The following is a 16,072-nucleotide window of genomic DNA, read 5'->3' as shown; positions in this document are numbered from 1 at the left end:
ACTGAAATAAGAACCAACAGAACTTGTATAAATAAAAAATACCAGGTCGAGGGAGTCTGGATAATCCTTCCGAATGAAACTGTCTATCGAGAGATTGATCCAAGCACAATGAAGAAGAAAATAATCTCGTATCTCTTGCACATCTTGCGACTGCGAGGAAATCGGCTTTTACGAGAACTACTAATTAGAGATCTTGAAAAGAAGACAGCATTGCATCCATGAAATTCACCAATCTCTCAAAGCAGTCGGACTCGACTCGACAACTCAAATAATGGTCTCTGGACATCATGGGAATATTGGAAGATTTATAGAAAACAGAATACAGAAATAGAATGAGAGAGAACGACATAATTCACAATATGTACATATTTGTTTCAAGTTGCGTCACATCGCACCGACACAGATAGGTCTTATGGGGACGATGGGATAGGAAAGGGCTAGGAGTGTGAAGGAAGCGGCCGTGGCTTTGATTAAGGTACATCCCCAGCATTTGCCTGGTGTGAAAAGGGAAAACCACGGAAGACGACCTTCAGGACTGGTGACAGTGGAGTTCGAATCTGGGATTTCGAAATGTGGTGTTGGCGCGGCATGCTAAAAATACTCTGGGCCAGTAGGTTAAGCAATGATGAAGTGCTGAAAAGTTCGAATGAAATGTATCAGCTGATAAAAATATTAGGAACAGATGCATAGGTCACCTGCTAAGACATTCAACTTAGTGCCCCAATCTGATGGAGTGAAGTACGGAGGCCAAAAGGAGAAGAGGAAGACCAGGAAAATAATTTATGACGGACATCAAGAATGGACGACCGTACACAACAGTAAAGAAGTTAGCACTGGAGAGAATACCTCAATAGTGAGAATGACAATATTGCCCACCAACCATGTAAGCAGCGGCGTCGCGTGCTTAAAATCTTTGGGTGTGCACACGGAGCAGACAGTACAGAAGGTCGTTCGGGATCTATGGGGAGGATGTTTGAAGCCATGTCTCCACAAACGATTATGCTCATTTGGAAAGCCAGAATTTCTAGATATAGCCCAACAACGTAATTTCCATTGCAGCAGAATTTTTCGCAGAGCTAGCATATCTATCTTATCCCACTCCACCTGAAAGGATTTCCACTGATAGTGCGTGGACGTCTATTTCCTTAGGCTCTTTATAGGAGTCCAAATGCACAGAAGTCCGTGGGTGACCCACCGGGTGCCTTCACCGGAATGTCAGTAAAAGAAATTGATCGGATTTCAGTTTCCATCTCCATTCTCTCTGAGAACAAACGAGTCGATCAAGAAGTGTGGCTGGACGATGTATCTTGATGTATCAATACCTGATTTTTCGCTCTCCCAAACAGTTCTGGGCTATCTGTGTTTTAAACAGGTGTTAAATCATCTTGCTGATTCAAGTATCCAATTAATTGAAGGAACAAGAATCCACCTGATCGATACTTTCACTTTTATTTAGCCTTAGGCAAATTCAATAGACATTAGATTAAAAGTTCAGAACATGTTTCGAATGCATTGCATTCATCATCAGCTGCTTACATTTGGCAAAAGTAAAAATTAGCTAAGAACAGTCTCACAATCTTCTTAAAACCTTAAAAACAAGTGTTAGTATTGCATGTGTGAATGGATGTGGGGGAGGGGGGTAGAGGGGGGGATGCATTGAAGGCGATTGTTAGTTAAACTATGACTTATTATTATTAAAAATCTTGATGTTAAAAACACTGATGGACTAAAATATAGTTCACTATAAGTTCTTCAGCAATCAACGAACTTATGGAAAATTCACAAGACTTATAGTGAACTATATTTTAGTCCATCAGTGGTTTTAACATCAAGATTTTTAATAATAAGTCATAGTTTAACTAACAATCCCCCCTCTAACCCACCCCCCCCCCCTACCACATCCATTCACACATGCAATACTAACACTTGTTTTTAAGGTTTTAAGAAAATTGTGAGACTGTTCTTAGCTAATTTTTACTTTTGCCAAATGTAAGCAGCTGATGATGAATGCAATGCATTCGAAACATGTTCTGAACTTTTAATCTAATGTCTATTGAATTTGCCTAAGGCTAAATAAAAGTGAAAGTATCGATCAGGTGGATTCTTGTTCCTTCAATTAATTGGATGATATAGTCGATACGGTGTAACAATTATTTGATGATAATAATAAATAAATAAAATCATGAATAAAATATATAAATAAAATTACTCAAAAACTTAATAAAATTAATAATCATAATTAACCGAAATGTCCGTAGTATGGGCGCCAGAGTTCACCAGAATGGATCCCTCGAATTTAGATAAGAGCATGATAAACTGTATATCCCAGGGCGTGTACATAATGCTGCGTACTGGTACATCTGCTGCTGGCCTTACCTAACCTCCTGAAAACGACTAATTAGGTAGGAACTGCACCTAGGTTCATCAATAACACTGATTCTAAAATAGCTAACTATATTCTGAACAAATTCCGTGCATGAGCACCTCATCAACATACAACATTATACATATAATACACACATAAAATATTGCTGGAAGACTCGATATTTACAACAACAACAATAATAATGAAAATCGTGGGAAAACGAAAGCGAGAACTAAGCTACCATTTGTAGATGGTCCGATGAACAATGTACATGTATGAAGATAAATACCCTTCACTGTCTCTATATTAATTCGACTTACCGATTCTCATAATCGGCAGTTATCACATCACACAGATACTGTACCTTGTACTACTGTGTTCACATATTTTAACACTTGTAAAGATATATACACACGTCTGTCGATCCTCAACATAAATTATGGAAAGTCTGAGATAGCTTTCACCAACATATAATGCTAGGCCGCCACAAGTGCTACAATACTTAATGCGCAAACACTCTCCACAATCAGCCACTTTCCACAAACATAACAAGACTACGCTCCACGAACGTTTGAAGTCCAGTCCATTGCAGCCGTGTCACTCCAGTACCGTGTATCAGCACCACTTCCTTCCCGTACAGTGCCTCAGTTGTAGTTGTAGTTATCTTCCTTCTCGTTCCTTTACAATCACCTCTACAATCACCCTTACAATGTTCCATACAATGTCCCCTGGTTGCCGCCGTATGATCAACCTTTATAGACATCAACATCCCCCTCCTCTCAGATGAGACGTCTTGATTGGTGCTTGCCCACCAATCATGAGTGAACCTCTTGTCAAGACCAAGCCCTGAACTACTTCTTCCTCCCAAGACAATAACAAACTCTGGGGAGTTTTACATGAATCATCAAATTTCCCTGGTACAACAACAAGCTCATCTCATCAGGCCGGGATATATACATGACTCATGAATTTCCCGACACAAGTACATCACAACAGACACTGGGGTAGCCATATGACTCATTCGAATTACCAGAGTTATTAAAGCAATGTGTTCCCACTCATGCAAAACAAATTACTCATACCTACATATGTGGATATCTTCCAGCTTATAAATATAAATGACAAAACATACAAATGAAATACCGATAATAATAATAATAATAATAATAATAAATCGAATACTGACAATAATATCTCTACCTTCTACATATAATTCGGGGGTGTGATATATGTACTATCACATAACGCCCCCTTGGTGAATCGATGATATCATATATTATGATTCACCATAAAACAGAACTTCATACATAACCTTATACATAACTGAACACTTAGTTTACTGTAATAATGATATATACATTGCGTCTACTGCATTGTATTCGCACACACGAAATACAATTTGTCCAAACAATAATAATAATAATAATTGTTACCGTGTTTTAGTGGTAGGTAGAGGTGAAAGAAGGTGCGGGCGTGAACGGGTCTCAAACTACGGAATCAAAGTTAATGTAAAATTTAAAAAGGTTATATTTTCTTTTCAAGATAAAGAAATAACAAACATGGCAGGTACAGAGTAGCAAGTCAACCAAAATGTAGGTACAATATTTACTAGATTTGGGCTCAGCGCCCTTGTTTCACAATTCGTGGGCAATCAGCCCAACCTTACTTCAAAATAAGTTTTACCAGAGGGGCAGAAAACCCCATTCATGTTCAGGAACATTTGCTCCAAATTACACTGAAAAGCCTCCACGAGGCATACAACACTCAATTTTCGAATAAAAAGAGCCACTCGCTCTCAACTTTAAGCCTCTCAAAGGCCACACCAAACTCCACCTTCAAGTTGTCCTCACTGGACATAGACACAGGGGTAAAATACCCAACCTACTGAGGTCTATTAAATGAAAAGGGGTAATTACATGACCTCCAAAATAACAATTTGAGAGGAGGCGATCTGCACTCCTAATACACTTTGTTTCAAAACCTAATTTGGCTCTAGGCCACTGATGCAAGGGCTAATCCCATACTACAGAGGTGACTTTAGAAAAGAACAATTTATTTTATGTTAACTAAGAATAGGTTGAGAAAAATAAGTTCACCTCAAAACAATATGATTGGGAACTCGAGAGGGTTAAGCACTCTCTATCCCGATATGCAGTTTAAAAGATGGAATAGATACAAGTTCCTTTACATTTTAGGGAAGGTTACATAATGGAAAAACTTCGGACCCGCCCCGAGAGTTAAACTGCTGAGCAAGCAAGAACAGAAGTAATTAATCGGCCATTACCTGGTTGTTGACTGCCGCCGAAGAAAGAGGCGCTTCCCGCCCCCTGCTATGTACTTTACACACTAAAAGATGGAACAGAAGTGGCCCGGAGACCCTAAAATCAGCAGTTTATATCCTCTCGCGGAAGGTTCGAGGCGTTAGGGGAATGAAAACACCCTCCCACAAACTCTTTATTGGGTAGGATACAGCAACATATTCAAGTTGGGGGAAGATACCTCGGATTGGTCAGAAATTAATAAAAGAAATTCGGGATTGGTTAAGTACAAAACAAGGGGAAGGAGAGGGGTATACAGCCAACTTAAACAGTAACAGAAAGAAATTTAACAAGAAACAAACTTTTGAAATAAAAATTTCTCCAAAAAAAACAGTTCTTTCACTCCGCACTAGGGTGCACTATAGTTGATCTTCAGTAGTGTCCTCTAGAAGAGAAAGTTCACACTTCTTACTACAAGCAAAACAAAATACGTCGAAAATGACACAGTTCAAAAACTCTAAAATTTCCAGGTAGTGACATCTTCTGAGAAACTTGAAAATTAATACCGTCAATAAAGTTCAGACTTCCTCCAGCAGAGGAGTTTCAACTGGCGCAACTTTTAAATTAGGGGCGTGGAGGTGTACCGCCCGGTACAATAATAATAATAATAATAATAATAATAATAATAATAATAATAATAATAATAATAATAATATGGCTATATACACACAACTCTGATTGTTTCATATACCATTGAACACAATCCCTTCTTACTACTGTACACATAACTCATAAATGATAATATATACATCCAAGTTGCAGATCCTATCTCTTATATCTGCGAAGGCTATAGATATTAAATGTCCCAAGGACCTCGTCGTCAGTGGTTAGGAGCCTATAAGCACACTTGCCTATTCTACTGTCCACAGTATACGGACCCTGATATAAATGGAAAAAAAAACTATACATAAACTTAACATTGGCATCGATAGACGAGGAATGCGTACCGTAATAAAACTAACTACTTCTAGAATACACTCTATCTCACACACAAAGATTCGTACCATCCAGTCACACAAGAATCATACAAACTTTCATTCGGAACATTCATAAAAAGGAAATCCCTATTTCTGAAATGCGCGGGAATCTCACTACGTTTAATCTTCCACAAAACCATAATTAATGCAAGCAAACAGATCACATACTTTTTCACACATTCCACATCGCTATCATTCAACACGTCATTCAAATCATTCACACATCTCTCAGAATTAAATAAAACATTACACACTCGCTTGGATAGACTTTCCTTCATCTCACGCACATTTCCATTCTCACTCACGTTCACTCTATTACAGAAATTCTTACCATAATACACTTTAATGTTGCTATCATTACCACTTAATGACCCAACAATTAATCCATCTTCACCACATTCCATATCAGCTCCCACTTGCACCACTTTCATGCCAACAACACTGCTACTTTCGACTCTCTTATCAGAAGTTTCATTAATCTCAAAGTCACCATTTTCACACATAATGGACCTAACTTTACTCTCCTCACGTACACTTAAATCAACAAAAACATCCTCATGATGTATACTCTGTAAACACTCTTCATTCACAAAACAACCTTCATCAACTTCACAAAAAACTTCGCTTTCAATTTCAGAAACTTCCACAAGATTATCGATCGCAACACCGCTATTACCATCACCACTAGCACAAAGTAAGACATCCGACACATCTTTCTTACTTTCATCACGCCCCCTATCCTCAAAATCTCCCTGAACACAAAACACATGGTCATACAATAATTCCTCTTTCACGTCTAAATCATAACTTACCTGTTTCATCACGTGAATAGGAATTTCGGTTTCGGACTGCCTATCTGACCCAACTAAGAAGTCCGATTCCGGTTTAAATTACTTGACGTGGACTGTTCACTATTATCATGTCTCGGCACTTGATCTGGCGGTCTTTGATCCGTACGCCCCCTACTTTCTGATTCCCCTTGATTAGGTCTTCTGCCAAAATATTCCTGGTGATTAACTCCCTGATTAGACTGTCTGTTTCCCCTTCCGGAATTACCACCCTGATTCACTTGCCTAGAATGACTGAAATTCTGATTATTCCTATCTCCCGCTACCTGATTACCTTGTCTCCCATTATCCCCGTAATTTCTACCTTCACTTTGCCTAGTCCTCCCCTGGCCTTCCAAAGCATCAAACCTAACAGCTGCTCTAATTCCTTAATCGTAACAATATTCTGCATACATGCAGCTAATCCGACCTTCTCAGAAAAATGCCTCAACATCTGGCGGACTGTATCTCTCTCCGATGCTAGACCTTCAATATTCTGGCTGATCAGAACATGCGCCAAGAAATACTCCGTCATAGATACACCTTCCTGAGGTTTATACTTGCCAAATAGCACGCGATCTCTTTCCCTTCCCTGAATAGCTTCACTCCAAAATTTAGAACTAAATTTCTCCCTAAATTCCTCCAAACTCGAAATACCCTGTCTATAAACTTGAAACCAGGATCTCGCTTCTCCAACAAATGCAACATCCAACATCAATCAGACCATCGTCAAGATTCTTGGAAAACCGTTTCTCCACCGTTTTCAAGAATTCCATCGGATTAAACTGCCGACCATTAAACTTGGGTAATTCAGAGTCCTTCGTACAAGATACGTACCTATTACATATGCTGCTACCTACTTGGATTTGACTGATCTCCTGCCTTAACTTTACATGACATGCTTTAATTCCTTCTTCAACTACCATTCTGGCATTTCCTTCTAATGACTTGAGGTCATCTTTTACCGACTTAAGGTCTTTCTCCAATTTCTCATCCTTCTCATTTATACGCTTCGCTAAAACGTTCTGATTGGATTTAATTCTATCTATTTCTTCGACTTTATCTTCCACTATTTTTATTCTCTTATCACATTCCTTGCTGTTTTCAACAAATTCTTTCCTAACTACATTAAATCGGCATTCAATTTTCTCAGTCAATTCCAAGCATTGAGCTTCTACCTTGTTATTGACTTCCTGAATTTCCCTGCTTTGATGGTCAAACTTCTGGTTCAATTCATCTATTCTACCATTCACAGCACTACTTAAACTATCAATTTTACTAGACAATTCCATACTAACTGAATTTAATTCACTATTAATACTGTATATTTCATTACTTAAAAAACTCAATTCACTCTTCAACTCTTTACTCTGACTATCAATCTTGCTAGACAATTCAACATTATTATTATCGATTTTACTGGAGAGTTCATCCTTCAACTCTTCATTCTTCCTATCCATTTTACTGGATAATTCATCACTCTTAGTGGACAATTCATTAAATAGTGATTTAATCATACTAAAAGTTAAAGCCTCCCCTTGATCCCCTACATTCTGAGTTTGAGACAGGTTACTCGGTTCGTCACCTACCGTTGCAAATTGATCTTTCCTACTATCAGCCATTTCGCTATTCTCACTTAAATTAGATAATCTCAATGTGGTGGAATTCTTTTGACTTCTCTTTTCCTGATTCTTAGTACCAGCAACTTTAACAACCTCTCTACTTCTCAATTTTATAATACTCGACTCGCTACAACATTTCTTCATACTCCAACATACATATCACGTACATATAAAACACTTCACTGACATAGTTTGTAGAATTCCATCCACACCTGACAAGTGCACCTACGCTTATAAGCCTAACAGATGTACCAATCATTCAGCCACACGTTGGGAAGACAATTGTAACAATTATTTGATGATAATAATAAATAAATAAAATCATGAATAAAATATATAAATAAAATTACTCAAAAACTTAATAAAATTAATAATCATAATTAACCGAAATGTCCGTAGTATGGGCGCCAGAGTTCACCAGAATGGATCCCTCGAATTTAGATAAGAGCATGATAAACTGTATATCCCAGGGCGTGTACATAATGCTGCGTACTGGTACATCTGCTGCTGGCCTTACCTAACCTCCTGAAAACGACTAATTAGGTAGGAACTGCACCTAGGTTCATCAATAACACTGATTCTAAAATAGCTAACTATATTCTGAACAAATTCCGTGCATGAGCACCTCATCAACATACAACATTATACATATAATACACACATAAAATATTGCTGGAAGACTCGATATTTACAACAACAACAATAATAATGAAAATCGTGGGAAAACGAAAGCGAGAACTAAGCTACCATTTGTAGATGGTCCGATGAACAATGTACATGTATGAAGATAAATACCCTTCACTGTCTCTATATTAATTCGACTTACCGATTCTCATAATCGGCAGTTATCACATCACACAGATACTGTACCTTGTACTACTGTGTTCACATATTTTAACACTTGTAAAGATATATACACACGTCTGTCGATCCTCAACATAAATTATGGAAAGTCTGAGATAGCTTTCACCAACATATAATGCTAGGCCGCCACAAGTGCTACAATACTTAATGCGCAAACACTCTCCACAATCAGCCACTTTCCACAAACATAACAAGACTACGCTCCACGAACGTTTGAAGTCCAGTCCATTGCAGCCGTGTCACTCCAGTACCGTGTATCAGCACCACTTCCTTCCCGTACAGTGCCTCAGTTGTAGTTGTAGTTATCTTCCTTCTCGTTCCTTTACAATCACCTCTACAATCACCCTTACAATGTTCCATACAATGTCCCCTGGTTGCCGCCGTATGATCAACCTTTATAGACATCAACATCCCCCTCCTCTCAGATGAGACGTCTTGATTGGTGCTTGCCCACCAATCATGAGTGAACCTCTTGTCAAGACCAAGCCCTGAACTACTTCTTCCTCCCAAGACAATAACAAACTCTGGGGAGTTTTACATGAATCATCAAATTTCCCTGGTACAACAACAAGCTCATCTCATCAGGCTGGGATATATACATGACTCATGAATTTCCCGACACAAGTACATCACAACAGACACTGGGGTAGCTATATGACTCATTCGAATTACCAGAGTTATTAAAGCAATGTTTTCCCACTCATGCAAAACAAATTACTCATACCTACATATGTGGATATCTTCCAGCTTATAAATATAAATGACAAAACATACAAATGAAATACCGATAATAATAATAATAATAAATCGAATACTGACAATAATATCTCTACCTTCTACATATAATTCGGGGGTGTGATATATGTACTATCACAACGGATATGAAGTGGATAGTATGTAACATCTTGCTGATAGTATGTAGAGTTCACCTGCACATCATAAGGCACACAGCGAATGGTTAACTTGCCATTGCAGCAGTACCCAGCGATGACCATGAAACTCCTTGGAAAACTTTCCTGACATTCTTTATACAATGTTTGATTTTTTTAAAATTGTCTCTAGGGCGGCAGGGTGTTTGTTACAACCATTAAAGTACACATATGCTTCGTCTAATGTCACCATATTTTTCCACCTGTCCGTTGCCAAACAGCCATAAAGCTTTCTTGCGTTTATGCGACGTTCCGAAATGTGACGAGGCAACAGCTTGTGAACTCGGCGCTTATGCCGTTTTTCTAATTGCAGGTCCGTGTTGATTATGGTGTTACCTGTTGTAACAGACACTCCCAACTTCCGTGCGATAGTCCTTTTGGGGTCAGGGTTACCACCTGAGATTGTGGTGGTGGTGATTATTCTTTTAAGGGGAAGTACAACTAGGCAACCATCCTCTATATAACACTAATCAGAGAGAAAAAATGGAAGGGGTCGGACACTTCGAAAAATGAAGGTATCGGCCAAAGGAAGACAAGGGTCACGAAGGGCATGAAAATGAAAGACTCCCTAGGCCTCCATACGTAATACCGTCGGGGTCAAAAAAGAACAAGAGTTGACCAAGAGAGGTTGGATAGGATAGATGAAAGTGAGGAGCCTGGCACAAGTAAGTGGAAGCAATGCCAGGACTCAGCTGAGGTCCCCGGGTCGCCAACCCACGCTCCAAAGCTCAGAGCCCCTTGGGCCCCTTTTAATCGCATCGTACTACATGCAGGGGATACCGTGGGTGTTACCACCTGAGACAAGGGCCTTCACTTTTTATTACCACTTCCGATGTACGGTTGGTGGCTGGTCGTGGATTTGCTTGTTTTTTTCCCCTCTGGGATTAAGCTCAGTTGGCCTTTGACTTTTTTTTAATTCAATACAGCACTGATCCCGTTCTTTGACATCAAGAAATCACTCTTCTTGCACATTCCTTGGATTGCAGAGTAGCTATATTTATCACCGGAAAGGGCTGTTATGTAGCTCCCCCAGTAATGGTCAATCCGCTTCGACATAGTTGCAGCTAATGTCACGAAAATCTATATACACGTTCCCAGTACTGACGTGAATTATCACTCCCCGTTTTGACGTGCTCAAGTTAGCGCCGCCGGCGGCTTTCAAACTCGTCACCAAAAATCCCGAACGACCTTCTGTAGATTACAAATCTATGTATAAGTTGCCCACTTAATTGTGTTGTCAAGAATATTATAGAATAAACCGACATGAGTACATGCCTTACCCAGTGCCACGAACTATGCGATACATGCTGCCATCTTTGGGATTTCAGAAGAACTTTAGGAGAAAGCATTGGGAGTGGACTAGCGGACCGTGAGCACAAAGGAAAGTGTGCTCATATTCGCTATACCCACAGCATTACCCCTTCAAGCTCTGCCCTGCAATACGCCCGACTTGGTAGTTCACAATGGGGTTGTGATTAGGAGGCGTGGCGCGTGATTCAAAAGGAAACTGAAAGGGAATCGGCACTGAAAACTTCGTAAATACGTTCTCAAAAAAAAAAAAAAATCTTCTCATCATACAATAACGTGTAAATTGCAATTGTTTGGGATTACCAGGGCATTTAAGGGCTCGCGTGATGCTTAAGACGAGACGCCCCCTGCATATAAGGTTGAGGAGATAAAGAAGAAATGATGGTCTAACTGAAACAATCATCGAAGAAAAAGTTGAGGGGAAGAATACCAGAAGCAAGCGGAGATTAGAATACATCAAGCAAACAACGGAAAACACCAGCTGCTTGACTTAACACTCTCAAAAGGGAAACTGAAGGCGGAGAGACGTGGTGAGCTGGTGCCAACAAACCTGGAGATTGATAACAGAATAAGAAGAATAAGAAGAATCCTTTGGATGATTGAGGACAAGCGTGCGTTAGGGGAAATCCCTAGCTCCTTCAGAATGGAATCATAAGTTCTTCTTACTAGCCATGATATTCATGCCTTTTCCAACAGCACGTCATCTCGAAGGCTTCAATTCTCCTACGGCATGCAACATTTATAGTGCAAGGACTCAGAGCCAGAGGTGAGAGGAAATACTAAAGTTTGAACCAGTTGTGCCTTTGTTTCCTTAGTAATAAGATGATACCCTATGTTTTTGAGCAATCAATGATCAATCACCACTGATCTGCCCAGGTGGCAGATTCCGAATCTGTTGTTTACGTAATCTTTTCTTCTTATAGTTGCAAAGAATTTAGAAATTCATTGAACATCACCCTTGGTAAATTTTTCCAATCCCTAACTCCTCTTCCTATTAACAAATATTTGCCCCAGTTTGTCATCTTGAATTTTTTTCAACTGGCTTTACGTCGCACCGTCACAGATGGATCTTATGGCGACGATGGGATAGGAAATTGCAAGGAGTAGGAAGGAAGTGGCCTGCATTAAGGTACAGCCTCAGCATTTTCCTTGTGCGAAAATGGGAAACCACGGAAAACCATCTTTAGGGCTGCGGACAGTGGGGTTCGAACCCACTATCTCCCGGATGCAAGCTCACAGCTGGGCGCCCTTAACCGCACGGCCAACTCTCCCGGTAAAAGGTATTGAATAGGTAGTTCTCCCTTCCTCTGTTTGTCATATAACAGGGCAGTGGGAATACGTGCATCTCGCAAGTCACGAAAATAAAAACATGTCTATATAATGCCAATATGCAAGATTAACTGTAACTGTAAGACGTCGTATCGGCAATTAGGGTCCCTAAACTGTACGGTTAGCAACACTGAATCGAACCCAATAGTTAGAAAATAACACTATACATCACTACGTCGAGTATTAACAAGGAAGATAGAGTAAGGCTGCACCCTTAGTGTATGCGCTTACATGGCAAGGAGTATACGACCGAACTCGATAGCTGCAGTCGCTTAAGTGCGGCCAGTATCCAGTAATCGGGAGATAGTGTGTTCGAGCCCCACTGTCGGCAGCCCTGAAGATGTTTTTCCGTGGTTTCCCATTTTCACACCAGGCAAATGCCGGGGCTGTACCTTAATTAAGGCCACGGCCGCTTCCTTCCACTTCCTAGGCCTTTCCTGTCCCATCGTCGCCATAAGACATATCTGTGTCGGTGCGACGTAAAGCAAATAGCAAAAAAAAAAAAAAAAAAAAAGGGAATTTACGGGGTGTCAGAGGAGGAAGGGGTCATACATCAAGAAGTGATAGCATTGGTCATCCTAAAACGAAAACATCATGTGAACATATGCTTCATTTTCAATAGTTTTCAATATAAAGACCGCATTATGTAACTGTCAGTAGCGGCGCTGGGGGCTCATGGCTTGTGAAGGGCCCATGGCTGTTTCTTAATTCAGTAGCTGAAGAGTGATTTTATATATTGATAAAGCTACAGCACACAACACAGTATTATTTGTATTACAGAGGGTTATTCCAAACTTAGGCCGTCGTAGTGCAGAGCTTCTTTCGTCAAGAGTACGGTAGTTATTTCTGAAAGAATGTAGGTTTCCCAACCTGTTCTAATAATAACCATCCCTTGCTACCACTCACAACAATTAACAAGGCTTTTGGATTACTTAGCCAGTTCTGAGAACCCAGTTGCCTCCTTATCTAAACTCTAAATACTGAAGTTTCGAGCCTGTTTATAACTCTCGGCAGTCAGTGCAGCTTAGTAAGGCTACGATGAACGGTGGAGTTGTAACTTATTTGGTCGTAAGAACGAGATTATTTCTTAATATTGTGACGGTCAGCGTGTCTTGGTTACTATCGAATATGCATTTCGTTTGTGTGTGTATGTTCGTACAATATAAATGTATTATTTTAATTCTTTCGGATTTGAAAACTAAATTGTGTCTTTCTTTCGTTTTGGCCAACTGTGGACCACGTGAATTCAATTTCAGCTGCTTCTGGGCTTTGATCTGCGCCAGTAATCCTTTATTCTTTCACTCTGCTACCTCTTTCTCTCTTCCGTCCATGGTGTTTGGGTCCGCAAACTAATTTTTTCTTGGAAACTCTTTGTGTTCTTTATTTTCGACTTCTTTCCCTATTGCTTATTTCTGATCCTTGTATTCCCAATTCTGTCAGGTCTTTCTTCACTTTCTGATGCCAGCGTACCACAGTTTTTCTGGTCTCTAAAAATCTTACTGTCTGGTTGGTCAGTCTTCCCTGGTCCATTCTGTAGATGTGTCCAAATAACATGGCTCTCCTCTTCCGGATGGAGTCTGAGATCTTTTCTATCTTGCGGTACAATTCTTGGTTTGCTTTCATTCTGTATGATCCATCCTCTGTTCTTTGGGCTCCTTAGAATTTTTCGCTCCACCAGTTCTAACGTCTTGACCAATCCTACCTTTATCAGGTTCAAACATTCAGCTGCATATAAGGCTTCTGGACGGATCACTGTCTGGTAATGTCTGAGTTTTGCATTGATTGAGATCTTCTTCTTGTTATAGGTGTTCATACTTAGCTTGTATGCCAAGTTCATTTTGTTGATTCTCGATATCAGTGCCTCTTTCTCTGACAGGTTGTTATCTATCCACTCTCTCAAATATTTAAATTTCTCTACTTTCCGAATCCTCCCTCCCTCCACTGCCACCCATCTGGGTGCTGTTTCGACGTTGGTCATGCACTGTGTCTTCTCGAAGGAGATCCGTAAGCCTGCCTTACTTGCTTGTTCCTGGAGCTGGGCAATCTGGTTCCGTGCCTACTCTATTGACTCTGACAGAATCACAATGTCATCCGCAAAGGCTAGGCAGTCGACTCCAGTCCCTCTGTTTTTATATTTTATATACTAAATTGTCTAATGATTATTATTTTGATCATCGCCGTCGCTATTTATTGTAATAATATACAACCTTGTACTACGAAATACATTTGTAACTTTCCTCACCAGGAAACGAGGAGTCCATTCTAAATTAGTGCGGGGGGCGGTCCGAACTTCTTAGCGCCGCTACTGGATTAACTGCCAATCGTCAATTTCCCTTTGCAACTTATCGTGTAATTGTCCATTTCCCTTTACAACTTATTCTCAAAAATATACCCACCAAGTTCAATGCATTTTTGCAGCTCTTGCAGACAGATGATGTGTTGCTAATCGGAGCTGATGTCTCTCCTCTTCAATGTGAGCACAAGCATTTAAAATGCGAGCAAGCAAGTCCACCCTTGTTTGCATTTCTCCCTGTAGACTTCGTTCTTTAACCAATCCCAGAAACAACAATGCAGTCGCGTGACCTTATTGGCCACGTAACATCACATCCGACACAACGTCTTTAAATGTAAGAAATATCGCAATATGAAGATAAAGCTGGAATTTAAGAGGATAATGGGAGCAAATATTCGTTTATAGGAAGGAGAGTTAGGAATTGGAATAACTTACCAAGGGAGATGTTCAATAAATTTCCACTTTTTTTGCAATCATTTAAGAAAAGGCTAGGAAAACAACAGATAGGGAATCTGCCACCTGGGCGACTGCCCTAAATGCCGATCAGGATTGATTGATTGATTGATTGATTGATTGATTGATTGATTGATTGATTGATTGATTGATTGATCGATCGATCGATTGATTGATTTGGCGTTGAATAGGTTAATTTCCCTGTGATGTTACTGATGAGTTGATGAAAATATTTGGATGTTCCGACCAAGATGGTTTCAATTCTAAGCTCGCATGCAATTATAAGACGCATTAAATAGTTTTCTTTAAAATCTAAAAGTAATCTCTTTGCTTAGAGAAAATGACCATGTCTTGCATTACTTCTTCCTGCTATGATTGATTTTGTATTAGTTATTCATAGGTTTGCGGTCGGTTGGTTAGTAGGCCATGGTCCTTCGGGACTCTCGCGCCATAGAGTTTTACATTTTATCGGTCCAGAAAACCAAGAAAAACGACCGAGAGGATTCGTCGCGCTGACCACGCGACACCTCATAATCTGCAGGCTTTGGGGCTGACTAGCGGTTGCTTTGTAGTCCATGGCCCTTCGGGGCTGTTGCATAATCGGTTTAAGTTTGGCTTTTTTTTTTTTTTCATTTTATTTGAGGGAGTCCGAATTTTGGCAAGCGGGCCCTAAGATTTATGTGGGGGTGTGATCAACGAAAGCGATGCAATTATTCAAGTTGTTTCCAAGCAAGTTCTACTGCTGACGAAATCAAATGATCAGGCAGGCTTCTCCCAGATTTGTAGC

The sequence above is a fragment of the Anabrus simplex genome, chromosome 12 (assembly GCF_040414725.1).
Source record: "Anabrus simplex isolate iqAnaSimp1 chromosome 12, ASM4041472v1, whole genome shotgun sequence".
Lineage (NCBI taxonomy): Eukaryota > Metazoa > Arthropoda > Insecta > Orthoptera > Tettigoniidae > Anabrus > Anabrus simplex.
Note: the sequence above shows the minus strand (reverse complement) of the source record.